We start from the raw sequence: 8,638 nt of genomic DNA, 5'->3' as shown, positions 1-8,638 counted from the left end.
AATCCTTACCTCTTCTCACCTTCCCTGCATTTAAAGGCTTGATTCTTCTTGTAACAGCTCTGTGGTTTTGACTACTTTGCGTGAGCTATCTTATTGTTACTGTATAGATGTGAAGTATATTAATGCTTGTAAAAGGCAGATGCTTGTGTTGCATAATGTAGCTGGTGGTTAAGCTAGAAAACTTTGAAGGCAGATGATCTGGTTTTGAATCCAGCTTGATCACTTACTGGCTCTATGACCTCTGGCTATTTGTTTTAATTTCTCTATGACTTAGTTTTCGTTTTTTAATTCAAATGTAAAATGGGGATAGGAATAGTACCACTGTCACAGAGTTACTGTGAGAACTAAATGAAGTAATTCATTTAATGTTCTTAGAACAGTGTCTGGAACATACTAAGAGTTCAATAAGTTAATTTCATTTTATTTTTTATTATTTTAAAAAGGTGACTATCCTTATTGCCCCAGTTTGATATGTATCTACATAGAAAGAGCTCAGTAAATTGTTGCTTAATTATCATCCTTTTTGTCCTGGCTGGATAAGCCAGCCCAACCCACACAAGTCTCTCGAATCTACTGACTCACAAAATGGAGTCAAAAATACTACCTGTAGGTGACCTGGACCCAAGACTGCCCACCCCTTTGGACTTGTGCCTTGTCTGCTTTAGCTTAGATTCCACCTCTGCTTGGCCCCATCTTGTTTCTGACATCAGAGTTGGATCTTGCCTTTGGCTCTTGCAAGCTCAAGATTCCTGCTTGGTTTCCCTCTTGTCATTGAGCTCTGGTTGTCTCTCATAGACCTTCCTGGGCTGGCCCCTCTGATTCTTTGGCGTGTCCTACCCTACCCTTAGTCCCTGAGGACTTCCTACTCATGCTTCAGCCTCCAGTTCATGTGGAGGCGTGGGCCTGGCCTCCACAAAGTGGGATCATTGGATAGACATTGACTTTCATTTCATTGACTGCACCCTTTGAGCCTGGTATTTCAGATGTTACCTGGCTCTTATCACCATCCCAAATCAATGACAAACCCAAGATGTTAAGTCCTCCTGCAGGCATTATCCCTCCAGGTAGATACATATTAACAAGAAATTTTTCCTTTTCTCCCAGGGTCTTAAGTAGGTCATCGTTGGGAAGGCTTTAGACAATTGCGTCCAGAGAGAATGTGAGAAATCGTTTGCATTCACCTCTGGCACAGGGATGGTCCTGGTTCTCCTTCGCTTTTACTTCTTGATGATCTAATGGGGGATTCCCTAAATGGTTGCCAGTGAGTTTGCTTCAGGTTGGGAAGGGAGCAATTCCTACTCAGCAGAGTTCCTCCTCAGGTCTGGTTCTGCCCAATATAAGAAAGATAATATGCCTTCCTGCTAACCTCCATTCACATGCTCCTCGCTCTTCCCTCACGTTGGCAGAGAGAACACGATTGTGTCAGGGTAGACTTAATACGATCAAGTTGCTTTCTGCTTCTCATGGTTTTCTTTTCCAAGCTTTACCAAAGGACCATGTAGTACTTTTCCCACAGGGGCACAGTACAGGGGGAGTTGCAAACCGTCTGAGATTTCTGTAGAGGGCAAGAGTTACATCAAATGATACTGTCACCTTGTCCCTGAAATGATGATAAATGCAGCTGCAGCCTGCTTCCTCCCAATCTGCCCTTGTAATCTTGTATAGCAAACAGGTCAAATTTGTCACTGACAAATGAAATAAATTCTTATCTGTGCCTTTGGAAAAAGATAAATCACCAGAGAATAATTTTCAAATACTCTGAAAAAGATTATACAGCCCCCCCTGACCCCCAACTGTTTATGTAACAGTAGGAGACGTAGGGAAGTTTTGCAACTCCAATTCCAATTTTATCTAGATTTTAAACTCTCTGTATGTGTCAAAAATAGCAAAAGACACTCCTTCTCCCTTAAGATTGAGTTTATCCAACTCAAATAGGGAGATCTTTAGAACCAAGCATGAGGAATACACCAAGAAAAGATAACTGTGCTATAGAGTTTAAAATGCACAGAACCTACCACTCCTGGGTACCCATAATGTTTTAATACATAATTAATATAACTGATTTGCATCCTGTTATAGAGTTAGCTGAGTAATTTTAAAAACATACCATCATGTGGTCTTTTAACAAAGTAGATTCTTATTTGTCTCTCTTTTTCTAAGAAGGAAAATGAAGCTCAGAAGGATTAAGGGTACTGAAGACAAACAGACAAATATGTAAATCTAGACTTTGGATTTAAATGCCAGTTATTCTCATACCCTTGATGCCTCCCTTTATCTTTTTTGTTTGTACTGAAAGCAGGACGGGCTAAATTTGAGGAGAGAAACTGCATAATCCTGGAGTAGTTTATCTGCCCTGTTCTCTGAGAAAAGCAGGATTGTCATCATCTACTTTTGCTGGGAACATGGACTTTGTAAATCCCCTGGGGGAAGGAGAGCCATGGTGTGCCCTCCTGGCCTGTTCCACTTTCTTCCTTGCCCTGCCACTGTGGTTGGAGCCTGGATCACCCTTTTGGAATCAACCTGGTTTCCCTGGCGCACTGGCACACTGCGCGCTAGGGCACGCATCCCTAGCTGCAGTCTCAGGCTGAACATATGATGGATGCATGAGGGTTAAATAAGAAACACCCATTCCAGCTTGGAACAGAAGAGGCCTCACTTCTACTGTTTGCCAGTTGAGTTCAAGGTTGAACTGAGCCCTTTGAAAATGTGAGTCTGTAGTTAACTGAATATGAAACTGATTTGAAGTTCAGAGGGATTTTTCAGTCCTGTACAAAACCCATGAGATGTCAAGGTACCACCGTAGCAGCCCTGTGTACTTAAAACAAATTTCTTTTTGGATCCAATAAAAAAATGTGTTGTGTCAAACTTCTCACCCCTTTTAACTTTAGAAATGTTCCCAGAGGCAGCTTGGCACACACAGGGTCCAGTTGATTGGAATGTGTAGATCCTCCATAGAATCTCACTTTTGTGAGATTTAGCTGGGCCAAGTTCCTAGTTAGAGATAACAGAATCTACTATGGTTAAAAAGAAAAGGATTTATTAAGGGATAGAGATAACTCGCAGAATCATTGTGAAGGCTGAAGACAGACAGTTGAGGCTGAGCTTTCAGGAGCAGCACCCCAACTTAAATGGCGGAACTGAGCCTCTTAGAGGGAGGCTGCTTCAGCCACGGTCATGGAATAAGGAAGAAGCCACCCAGCTGCCAGCTCAGAGCTGTGCTGCCGTGATCCAAGCCAGCAACATGGAGGTCCCATGCCCTGCATCTCTCCCCTCGTGGCTGAGTTCTGAATCAAAAAGTCTCACGCCAGTGCATCTGAAAGGCAGAACCTAAACTCTGTCTGGAACAACAGGCAAATGGGGGTCCAGTTTCTGCATGCTAGAAAGATTCGGAATGAGTGTTGAGTGAAACACTTCACAGTATCTGCTACCGTGCTTTTAACCTACCTCTCTCCCACTAGCCAGCATATTCGAGAACAAATCTTACGTCCGTTCATCTAACCCCCCATCTGTCCTTCTAACTGTCCATCCATCCATCCATCCATCCTACTTTTGCACTTTTTATAGTATCTTTTTTTAATTCTGTGTTTCAGAATGCATCTCTATAAAAATAAGACTTTCTTTTAAAAGTAGAATCACAATACCATTCTCACACCAATATTTTAAACAACAATCCCTTAACATTGTTAAATATCTAGGCAGTGTTCACATTTCCCCAATGGTCTCACAAAAAAAAGTTTGCTTGGATCAGGTTCCAATGTTGGTTTTGAGCCTACATCATACAGTTGATAGATGTGTCTCTCAAGCCTCTTTCAAGGCAGAGCTCTTCTCTCTCTCCTTTCCTGTCCTCTTCCCACCCCACTCCCCTGGTGGGGCTCTCCTCTGCCCTCTGCCCTTCTCTCCCCTCCCCCCATTCTTGTTCTTATTGCCTCTCTCAGCCCCACCCCCTTTTCCTACTCTTGCTCCTCCTTCTTTCTCTTCTTCTCCATTTCCCATTTGTTTTTTAAAGAAACTGGCTCATTCATCATACAGTTTCTCACAGTCTGGATTTGGCTTACTGTACCCCCATGTCGTACTCTGACATACATATGTCTGCAGTCGTTGCTCATATTTCCTACAAACAGGCACTGAGATCTAGAGGTAGAGCCAATATAGGTTTCACTTTTTGGTAAGAACACTTGAGAATGCTGCGTACATCGTTCAGAAGCTTGCTATATCTGGTTGTCTCTCTTTTGGTGACATAAGCAGCTGTTGATAATCTTTGCCCAGATCCATCATTTCACTGGGGTTGCAAAAATACAGAGATTCAAATTTATCATTGCCTCCTCGTTATTAGCTGGAATACTTCGATCTAGAGGAACTGTCCTTCATCAACTGTTTGGCTTTCCCGAGGTACATGTATACAGGAAAAGCGGAGTACACCCTTGATTTCCACTCTACCCCACCCCCCTTTTTTAAACCAATTTTCAGAACAATGAACTGATTCCCTAGCATCTTTTAAAAAGTATCATTATGACATCATGAACCGGAGCATATATGATATGTTTCAACTAATACATTTTTAACTGATGTTCTAATGAACTGATCTTTGGTTAGTTGGAACCTCTTTAGTTATTTTGATATGGTTTTGATAATTTTGATAACTTTTAAAAATTTCTGGTATGACAAAAATATCCCAAGTTTAGTTTATGGGATTCTTTCCTTAGACACAAAACCAGCATTTTTTCTAAGCATCTCTGGTTCCTTTTAGCAAGAAATGGTGTTTAGAGATGACAGTCTGGATGCACATAAAATAGTACATATTTTCTAGAAGCAATTTAATCTTCGATTACTCTAAGAGTTAAAGAATGGAAGAATGTGACCATCAGCATGTAGTGTATGAAATTAGCACGATGCCTTTTAAGGGTGCAACCTGGTAGACATAAGTAAAATATTCAGAAAATTTGTGATGCCAGTGATCATTGGTTAATGGTTTAGAAGCTGTGTTTTGGGAGAAATATTCTTATGGCTTGAATACAGTTTTCCCCCAGTTGCCTTTACTTTGTGCTGAGTAGTTTTCCCTTCTGTGATAGAGTGTTAATGGGTAGAGGACATAATTTGCTTCATCAACTGCTAATACAGAGTGAACACATTGACTTTTATATCTCCAGATGCTGCCAGGCCAGGGCCCAGGTCAAGGTGATGTTGACAGCAGGAGTTTGGTGAGGTGAAAAGGGTCTTCCCTAGGAGTCTGGAGACGCGCTTGTATCCTAAAATAATCACTGCAGGATCATGCTCACTTTCAACTACCCTTTCCTGTTCTGGAAATTTGTGTCTGTTTCCTCATCCGTAAAAATGGGTGGAGTATGTGTACATGAGTGACTGTGTTGGGGTGGAGTGTAGAGAAGAACAGTTAGATTGTTCTAGCTAATAGGATTTATGTGGGGGTCATTCAGACAGAAATAAAACATGTGCACAAGTTAAAATATTTGCAATGACTGTATCTTCATCTCATCCCAGGCTAGTCTTATTCCTGGCTATAGGAGCCAGCTTTTCTCCACTGGCTCTGCCTTAGTGCTTGGATTTTCAGCCTCGATTCTCAGCCCCTTATTGTTTGGGTATGATCCTTCAAACGTTGTCTAGGAAAGGTGATATGTTAAGCCATTATCATCTGCTAAAACCCTAGCTAAAACAACCTTATCTGACTAGATTATTGGCCACTGAGCAGGACTCTGTGAATGGGCCATGGCATGCCTCCTTTTTATGAGGAGCAAGATGTCTGGAAGAGACCATAAGGGCTGTCCAGAGCCCTCCCTCTGTGAGGCAGAAGGGAGAGTGAAGAAAATCCAATGGCAGGTCACCAGTGGGTATCCGCTGTTTTTACCGCCCAACATCTATACCGCCTTGATTTTCTTTTTGGGGAACTACCCTTCCCTGTTTGGGGATAGTCCTTGTTAAGATTTGCATTTAGGCACCCCTCAAAGGACAGGATAAGTGTATGACCCAAGCTAGGGCAGTCAGATGCTGTCTTCAGGACCTGGCTCCTGAGTGCAGGAGCACAAAGTCTTTCAGCAGTGGAGGGCGTCCTTCCCAGTGGTGATGCCCTGAAGATACTGTCCCATAGCTCCTGCTGCCTATATCCACGGGGCTGTCCTTTTTCCTGCCCTTCATGAGCCTGGATCTGCAGCTTTTCTTGCTGCCGTCTGGTGAATTTACTTTTCCTCTCTTTGTTTTCCCGTTGCCTTAAGTTAGCCGGATTTGGTCTCCACTGCTCGTAACCAAGGATTCTACACAAATGCACTTTAAAAAAACCTTGTTCAATACTGCAATTTAACCTGTTCCCCTCTGTAGCAGCAGAGAGCAATCTAAAATACATTACTAAATGCCCTGTCTGAAGGCATATATACCTCTAACATTTCAGTTGGAACTTTGTGGGCCTCTCTTCAAACTCTGCAAGGAATTAAGCAGCCTATGTGGCTTTCTGCAACAGCTTGGATTTACTAGGATTTACTTTGTCTCTTGAGGTCCATTGTTTAACTTCATGTTGTTTTATAGTATCCATTCTTCAAGAGAAGGAGAACATTTTATTTTCCCCATTGCAAAAGTAATATAGCGTGGCTATTTTAGAAACTATCAAGCAACAAAAACCACCCATAATCACCAAATATCCACTTCTTAACATTTTGCTGTACTTTCTTCAGTCTTTATGACCATACATATATAACTGATGTACACTTTACAAAAATGAGATCATATTGTTTTGTAATATTTGGTCATTTTTTCATGTCATTAAATTTTTTCAGTATAATTTTTAATGGTTGCATAGCATTTTTGCCCTGTTGTATTATTTATTATTCACATTCTTAGCTAATCTACAATTTTTTGGGTTTTTTTTATGTGAGTTCCTAAAAATTAACATCACTTTTCTGTACTGGAATTGTTGCAAACATTGTCAAGTGGTATCCGTAGCCCACACTAATGTCCCTTTGGTTGTGGGTAGAATGACCACTGGTAAATGAAACAGGTGCTGTTTTTTTGAGGTCCAGGTTATAGGCCTTGCACAGAGCTTGTCATGTTGGAAGAGTTATAACAAGGCTGAAATGACCTTCAGTCCAGCAGGCCTTTTGCAACTTCTTCCTCCAATAATAGGTTGTCCCGGAAGAGAGTTTGTATATAAGCCTTTGGTTATCAACACACTTTAATCTTATCCTTGTACCAAGCTCACAGAGGTATGCTAATGAGAACTTTAACTCTCCTGGACTTGACTGTAAAAATCCTTTTTCAGTAGGTTTCAGAAAGTGCTACGAAGTCTGAGCCCAGTAATGTGCAAGGGGAAAGAGAACAAGGTTCTGGATGTCCATTTGCTTTCCTGAGATGTGAAAGTTCTTTTGAACGGGAGAATCAGGTAAGAATGACTGTTTTTCCTTGGGGAGGGAGGGAAGGAGGGATCTTGAATAATCCTATGTCTCAGAGATCTTGAAGAAACCTTAAAGCTTCACCTCATTTTCATAGCTTTGGAAACGCCCTTTGCCAAATTGTTATTAATACTTTTTACTGTCACCTTCTTGAAAAACAGGGACCTCAGTGTGGTGCAGATGTGGCAAATGGCTTGCTATTGTATCATGAGAACCTCATTATTGAGCTTGTAGGATTATGACAGATTGAATGGGAACCATTATGAAATCTAGAATCCACTAAGATACAATCATTGGCTAAGCCCTCCAAGGTGCATTTGCATTCTGAAGGTAGACAGGCATCTGCTTTAACATTTGAATTCAGATTTTAATCATCAATGACAAATAAATAGTGCTAATCCAAATTTTAATTTCCCTGAAGGTGATGGTAGAGTCAGCTAAAGTGGTTCAAAAAGAATGGTAATGTGTTGGCAGTAATTCTGGCAGCTAACCAGAGTGGTGAAACACATGAGGTAGATCATTCAAGTCCAAGTAAGAGGTGGAAACTAAGGTGAAATCAGGTGCCAGTGTTGACTTGTGTAAGGGGTTGGCAGCAGTGATGGGTTCAGTGGAGCAAAACTAGAAACAAATAAGAGTATTATTTTGTATCCTCTTTGTTTGATATGCAGTTTCTTACCACGTGACCACTTTTATATACACAATCTGTGGGTCAGTGCTCTGAGGTTGGGAGGTCCAGCTGTTGGTCATCTTGGCTAGTGGGAAGGCTCAGAGAAACCCAAACTTTGAGCAAGAACTAGATATACTGGGTTCGAGGTTTGCTTGTGAAACAGCAGCTAATGACTAATAAACATTTGTAGATCATTAGAGTTCCGAGGCATATCTTAGAGGTGTTTCCTCACTCCTGGAGACTAAGGCGTAGACCTAATTCGTTGTGCCCTAGATTTGAAGTTGTCCCAGCTGGTGGTGGTAAAGGTGATTATGGTGGTGAAATGGTTGAGGAAACCTTCTCAATAACCAGGAAATTTGGGAAGATGTTTTAGTCACTTTGTCCACTCCCACTTCAGCCTTAACTCTGAAGTGTCTGCTGTTAGACTGATCTTTGACTTCTAGTCTGGGGATTGCAAAATCAAATGCCTGCACAGAACAGTCAATAACTTAGATGGATAAAGCCTGCTGGGTAGAGACTGGCAGATTGGAGAATGAATGCCCCCATCGAACGAGAACAGCAGCTACTGAGTTTTAGGAAA

Source organism: Propithecus coquereli, unplaced genomic scaffold, assembly GCF_000956105.1.
Source record: "Propithecus coquereli isolate 6110/MARCELLA unplaced genomic scaffold, Pcoq_1.0 Scaffold63, whole genome shotgun sequence".
In the NCBI taxonomy this organism is placed as follows: Eukaryota; Metazoa; Chordata; class Mammalia; order Primates; family Indriidae; genus Propithecus; species Propithecus coquereli.
The sequence above is the reverse complement of the archived record's forward strand: the minus strand, read 5'-3'. Positions refer to the sequence as shown.